We start from the raw sequence: 7116 nt of genomic DNA on the forward strand, positions 1-7116 counted from the left end.
TGATCCATGTGGTAATTGATTAGAGTTGAATATATCAGTATGATCTCATGTTTAACTGAATATAATTAAGATGGTTACATACAATATTTATGGATATGTGTAAATAAATGAGTTAACATATACTTGTATATATCTTTGCTTTGTCCACTGAAAAGGCCCAATGGAAACAGCACCCCAGGTAATTGAGCACACCTAGTACCCAGATGTAGGTTTTCAATAAAATTCCCCCCCTCAAAAAAAATAGCAAGAGATCCTTGGAGAAATCGGTAATTCTTAGCCAGGGCAGGAAATATACAAGATGAGCTTGGAGCATTTTATAGAATCAGAAAGTAAGAACGTGTGTGTTGCGGGGGAGGGAACCTCAAAAACCAAAACTGAAAGCACCACATACATTGTGGACGTATGTCAAACAAAGCCAATTGCTATAAAAAAAACTCCCAGTGGCTGAAGCTGGAACAATCTGAACAACAAACCAAATCAAAGAGTATTGTGTTATAATCCAAAGTATAAAATAAATATCCATCAGTCCATACTGGTTTAAAGAAATGATTGAATAAATTAATGAATGAGAGAGAAGAGACAAACCTCCCATGGAAAAAGATTCCAAATAATTTCTTTAGATATTCCATCCCAGAGAATAGGAAGGCATAGCTTCCCACTCCTTACATGCTGTCTATGAATAAGACTTTTTCAGAAAGATTACAGCATAGACAGTGGGGAGAAAAAAAAAGGTTTACAGTGGAGAAACCTGGCAAAGGCTGTTTCAGCCATGTGTGTAAGGTCAACCTCAATAATCATAAATCATGTTGATAGTACGTACCCTTGATATGATTTTTTGAAAATGGAAATTTATCTTTGTGATTTTACTCCCCCAAATTCATAACCCAGTCTAATCCTGAGGAAAACATCAGACAAATTCCAAAAGAGGGGAATCCTATAATATGCCTGACCAGTACTACTAAAAATTTTCATGGACATCAAAAATAAGGAAAGTGTGAGAAACTCACAGAAGCAGAGCCTAAAGAGACATGATGAGTAAATGTAATGTGATATCCTGGACAGGCTCATAGAACAGAAAAGGATATTAGGTAAAAACTAAGGAAATCTGGATAAACTATGAACTTTAGTTAATAATGTTGTTTCTATTAATTATTTATTAATTGTAACAATGTATCATACAAATGTAAGATGTTAATAATAAAAGAAACCTTGTGGAGCAATACGTGAGAACCTTCTATACTATCTTCTCAGTGTCAATATTTCTGTAAAAAAATAATCTGTTTAAAAATTGAAGTGATTTGAAACATATATTAACTTGTTTCTGTTTTTAATAATGTATATATCAAAATATGTGTTATTTCTGTTTCAAAGAGAGAAGGAATTAAGTCACAACAAAAGGAGATTTTAATACAACAAAAGAAGACTTTAATGATTCACTGAAAGTCTCAGATCACTTCTCTAAATAATTCATTTGATGTTTAAGGTGACCAAGATATGATTATAATGTTTAATAATGCAGCCGTTTAAAATGCAGAGATAGGAGAGTTATAATTTCAATGAAATATGAGGGTTGTCTAAAATTTCCTTCAGAATTACATTTCCATTATTAAAAATAAAATGCTCATTTAAATTTTTAATCAAATTCTATATTCACACTGCATGCAATCATTTAATTCTAGATGGATTATTTTCTCTCTTGGGCTTATTTGTTCTGTGTCTTTATTTTAGCATAATTATAAAGGGCACTAGCTATTTATTTGCTTGTAATAGAAGAGATTTACCTCCTGTAAAAATGCTCACAAAGTAGTTACATGGATAAATATAGATCAGTTTAGTTTCGTCTTTATATTTAAGACAATATTCTTATTATGTTTTCTATTCAATACCATTGCAATCTCTGATCAAGACCAATAAAGCTTCTCATCTATTTTCCTTCAAAGGAAGGTTGGGTTATTGGAATCTCATTGGCTGTGCATAATGCTTGGACTTTCATGTCATTTCAGTAGGAAGCACTTGCTTATCTGAAAGAGAACTCTTATTCAGAATCTGTCACTTTTAAGCTGCTTTCTTCCATGCCATTCTGTCAAGGGTTACCTTTCATTTTCTTAGGCAAGATGGTAACCTGGAAATACAACACAAATATTATCATACTACTGTTGTTATGATAGTACTCTTTTTTCACTATTTATTTAAATAAGTTTCTTCCAATGGTAAACAACCTATCAGACTGAAGATACCACAGAGAGGCATTTGAGAAGAAAACAAGCAAATAAACAGCTGTCCTTGATTTTTGCTCATTTCCTCTTCACCAATCTCTTCCTTTTCTTAATCATTTTTCCCTTTTCCATTGTTTTCCTCTTGATTTTTAGCTTCTCCCTTTACTAACACCACTATTCTCCTTGGGAACTCCAGGTATTATAAGAAGTGGCAAATTCTGAACAGGTCCTACTACCCTGGACACCATCTGTATAAAGTATTTTTATTCATCCTGTCCAATCTGCAGTTAATACTTTCTAAAGGAAGCAAAGACCAGTTGACTGTAACTAGATACTCCAGCCACTGGAATGGCTAATATGCAATTTGCTAAGTGTTTAATATAACAGGCTGAAATATATTAAATATAAGTAATAAATCATAACATGCAAATATAGTTGGTATTTAATTCTATCCCTACCTAGAATGGAAACTTTGAGCATTTACATACAATTGCTCACTGGCTATAACCCTTGGATCTCATGGACACTTCAAATATAACAGAGGATGTCAGTATAATAATACAGAAAGAACCTGGGCTCCTTAATGATTTTGTGGTACAGATTTATCTATCCACCCTGCTGGACCTACCTCTCTTAGAATAGGAGACTAGGAAAGAGAGCTGAGACCAAATGCAGGGGCCTAAAGATTGGGTGCAGGTGTTAAACAACCCTCAAGCAGAAGCTAACCAAAGGGGCTGACAGCCACAGGCAAAAACCAGCTTCAACCAGCTTGTCAGCTCTCTCTCTCACCTTACATGAAATTTGGTAACTTTGATAATTATAATATCATTTACATCGTGGTTTTAAAATTTCTCTACCCTTGAAATCACCATGACAGTTCAGAGACAACCATATAAAGTATAAAATGTGAGGGAACACAATTGTAGGAATTATTACCTAAATTCTTAGTAAAAGAAAACCTTTTGGTCTTGAATATTCCTCCTCTCAAATAGTAAAACTACAAAAGATCTAAAACCACTTCTTCCCAATGTAGTTGCTCTTTTTCAAACCTGCCTGCTCACTCTCTCCTGAGAGTGTACTTTTGCTTTCAATAAAAAGCTGTTGCTTGCTTGGCATACGTGGTATGTCCTGAATTCTTTTCCTGAAAATCACCAAGAACTTGTAAAAACCTCCACCACTCAGAGTCTGGCAATGACTCCATATTGTTACAAGAGAGAAAAATAAATGTTTATCTCTTTGAAGCCTCTATACCTATTAGTTATGTCCCAGTGAATAAAATCAGTATCTAGAAGTGGAATACAGCAATAGCAAAGCTTAAAATATGTAGCACTCATGTGAGAATTGAACAACACACAATGAGGAAACAGCTATTGTAGGCTGGAGAGCTGGTGAAGCTTATTATGCCATGGTAAAACCTTTTGGTGAAATTTCTACTCACCAAAATTTGTAAAATTGGTGACATATCTCCTGAGTCTCAAGATCTAGGAGAAGCTGCTAAAAAACTTCAGAGCATTTATTTATGTTGGTTACTTGTCATTGCATTTAGCAACATACTGAAAGAATTAGATGAAATCAGGCAAGAATTAGCCAGTTTGCAGAGATGGAATGTAAGAGTGGCTTTTTGCCAGCTAACTGCAATAAATATTGACAGACAGTCTAGTAATTTGGGGCTTTGGAAAGCTGGAAAAGTCAACTGCACCTATAGCTTAAATAGGAGAAGATAAGCCTTCAGGGTGACTTCCATTAAGAATCTCACATTAAGACTTCTCTGTTAAACAGTAGAAACCAGGCTTCTAACAAACTAATGCTAAATTATTTCAGCATTTAAAGGAAAGAGTGATGGGTCAAGCATAGAGGCCAGGAAATTATAAAAAGATTCTCCATGCTTTCTAACTATAACTAAACAAGGTCCTTGGTTGTGATTATTTTTTCAAATAACTAACAAGAATAAAATAGAGCAGATATGCTGTTTTTTAAGAAAATTGTATTTTAAATGAACCCACAAGCCTGGCTCAACCCTAAGGCTAACCCAAGTTCTGAATCTGCCTACCAGAAAGGGATCTCTAATACCTTTCCACATTTTCTCTAGTGAGTATGTCCTAATTCTATTGTCAAGAAATAAACTAAAATGAAAAGGAACTGCTTGTGTTTACTTGAGTAAACATAAAAACTCAAAAATGTTTGGGAGCATTATTTACAGTAGTCAGTAACTTTCTAAGGTTGGATTTATTAAAGCCAGGGGACAGATATTCTTCAAGAAGCACAGTCTATAAGAAGTAAGACATATTAACAAGAACTTATATAAAATAACAATGTACTATAATTATATAAAATAATAATTGCTCTAAGAGAAGTATGTAGAAAATCATATGAGTTTTCAAAGTGAAGAAATTGAAGGGAATGGCTTCTTTTTAGAAGAAACAACGTACAGGAAGACAGGAAAAATGTGTATAAATAGAAGAAAACTAAAGATAGGATCAGAAATTAGCTGGAATGAAATTATAAAGAGTTTTAGCACGTCTTGGAGTCTAGGAGTCCTGGTTTTACCTTTTAAGCCAGCGTGTCCCAACATGCAATAAACATTCCACTGATTGTACATAGAAAATATTATGTGGAATATGATAATTTTGTAATTTTAATGATTATTTCAAAGTATATTAGAAAAACATAGCTAGCACATAAATGCTGAAATTTCACAAATATTACTACTTAGGATGACACTAAATTAACTACTGCTATAGTAATCCATGTTATGCAGAAATAAAGGCTGTGTTCGCACACAATTAGACATTTTTCACACTCTCAGTAATTAACCCATCTATCATAAGCATTTGGAAATCATTACTAGTTACTAGATTGTGAATGTTTATCTCCATCAAAAAGATCAGTTAAAAATTTTCAAGTACTGAGAGTAATTTAGACAAAGAAATTTTAAGCTTTGACAAAAATAAAGGCAATTAAATAAATGACATAAAAAATAAAACAAAAAAATTACTTACCTTTTGTTGAAATAAACAAATACTGCACATAGATTACTCTAAACATCAAGAAACATAGAAAGAAAAAATAGTCAATTGATCATTCAGTTGGATAAGGATAGCACAATTAAATGATCTAGCTCTCAAACCAATACAAGGAAATTATGAGACTATGGCAAGGAAATTATAAGAGAGTGGCAAAGGAAGAAAAGTTACTTATTTGAAAACAGCTTTGGATGATGAACACCACAAAGATTCAATTCTCAATAGTAAGGTTCTACACAAAATATCCATAGTGATGGAACTAGGAGCTGGGTCTCCATAGTGCTGAAAACTTGACATCATGCAGGTAAAACTCTATTCTTCCAAATGGCAGAACATTTCATACAGCAAAGAGATCAATATTTTGTTCATAATTCATTTAACTCAGTGTTTTGTTCACTTTTTTCCCCCTGTTCACTGCCTCTATGAGATCTTGCCTTCCCAACAAATTTCTTTATATTTGGACTTTGTATTTAAAAAAAATTTTCTGGTTACAACTGCACTGTCAAATCTGTGAAAGCTTACAAATTTTTCAGACTTAACAAAATAAAACCATATCATTTTAGAAATATGCAGAGCCAACTGTATATCTGGGGGAAACAATCCTCTTTTCTAAATATAATCTTTGAAGGTGACAAATTTTAATGCATCTTCTAATTTACTATTCCAGTAATGTGATGTAATAGAATTATATTAATTTAATGTTCTCTGTGTTCATAAAAATTAAGTGATTTCTTAAAATGCAATTTTTAATTTGGAATTTATTTATACTGCTAGAAAAATCTCTGCTGGGTTGCTGGATGAAGATGAACATATGAGACCATCACCACAGCAACCAAACCTGTAAATAATATTGTGTTAGTCACAGGGAACACAATGTATGCTGTTTTTAACATTTCTGCCTTTACCCTTTCACTGCTAATTTATGTGAAACCTAACTCTAAATTTAGAATGTGAAAATTGTCCTCTTTTGAATTAAAAATTGTATATAAGGCTTAATTATTTTTAATTTATGTCCAAGTTTATTCCAAAAGAAACTGCCAATTGATCTTTGCTGATTATACTAGCTATTAGCTATCATTTGAGATAGCAAGTCTTCAATTGAGATGCTAGGTGGTACACTGAAAAGCAATAGTTGGGAGTAAAGACAGATCTGAAATCTAATCACAATTTTGCTGTGTTGATGTTTTTCCTTTTCTTCAGATAGGAATAAAAGTAGAATCAGGTTTGTTGCAAAGAGTACAGATAATGTATATAAAAAGCAAGGCACATATTACATGCTTAGTACTCAATGCATTTCATATTTGTGGAAAAATATGATGCAGTGTTAAAAAATTACATGAAACATTTCATTAACTGTCATTCTGTTACATTATTCTCACTTATAAGTTTTGCAACAAAACTTTATTTTTGCAATCTTCATTTTAAACCGAAATGGTCAGCATCGCTTCCTAAAAAATAAAATAAAAAATGAACCACTCTCCCACTATATGTTATCCTTGCTAAGCACTATTGTCTCACTGTTGGAGCATAGTCTAAGCTGCCAATCAATGAGGGGAGGTCCACTTTCCTCAGTGGACACAGTGCTGAGGTATTCACCGTGGATACGCAAACCAAGCCTGGCAGTCAGTACGTGAGATCATCTCTCTTCAGTGGAGCTGCCAGTGTTAGAGGATATGAGTCTGACACTGCTGGTGGCTATTGTCCCCCTGGAAGAAAGAGCACGTACATCCCCTGGAAGAAAGAGCACGTACATAAAATAAAACCAAGTAGGAGCTACAATAGCAGAGAAAAGTGATGGAGAGAAACATGATGTTTAGCACATTTGAGGCCCACAATCCAGATTTTCTAATTACATTAGCGAATAAAAGACATTTTGC

Source organism: Eulemur rufifrons, chromosome 3, assembly GCF_041146395.1.
Source record: "Eulemur rufifrons isolate Redbay chromosome 3, OSU_ERuf_1, whole genome shotgun sequence".
In the NCBI taxonomy this organism is placed as follows: Eukaryota; Metazoa; Chordata; class Mammalia; order Primates; family Lemuridae; genus Eulemur; species Eulemur rufifrons.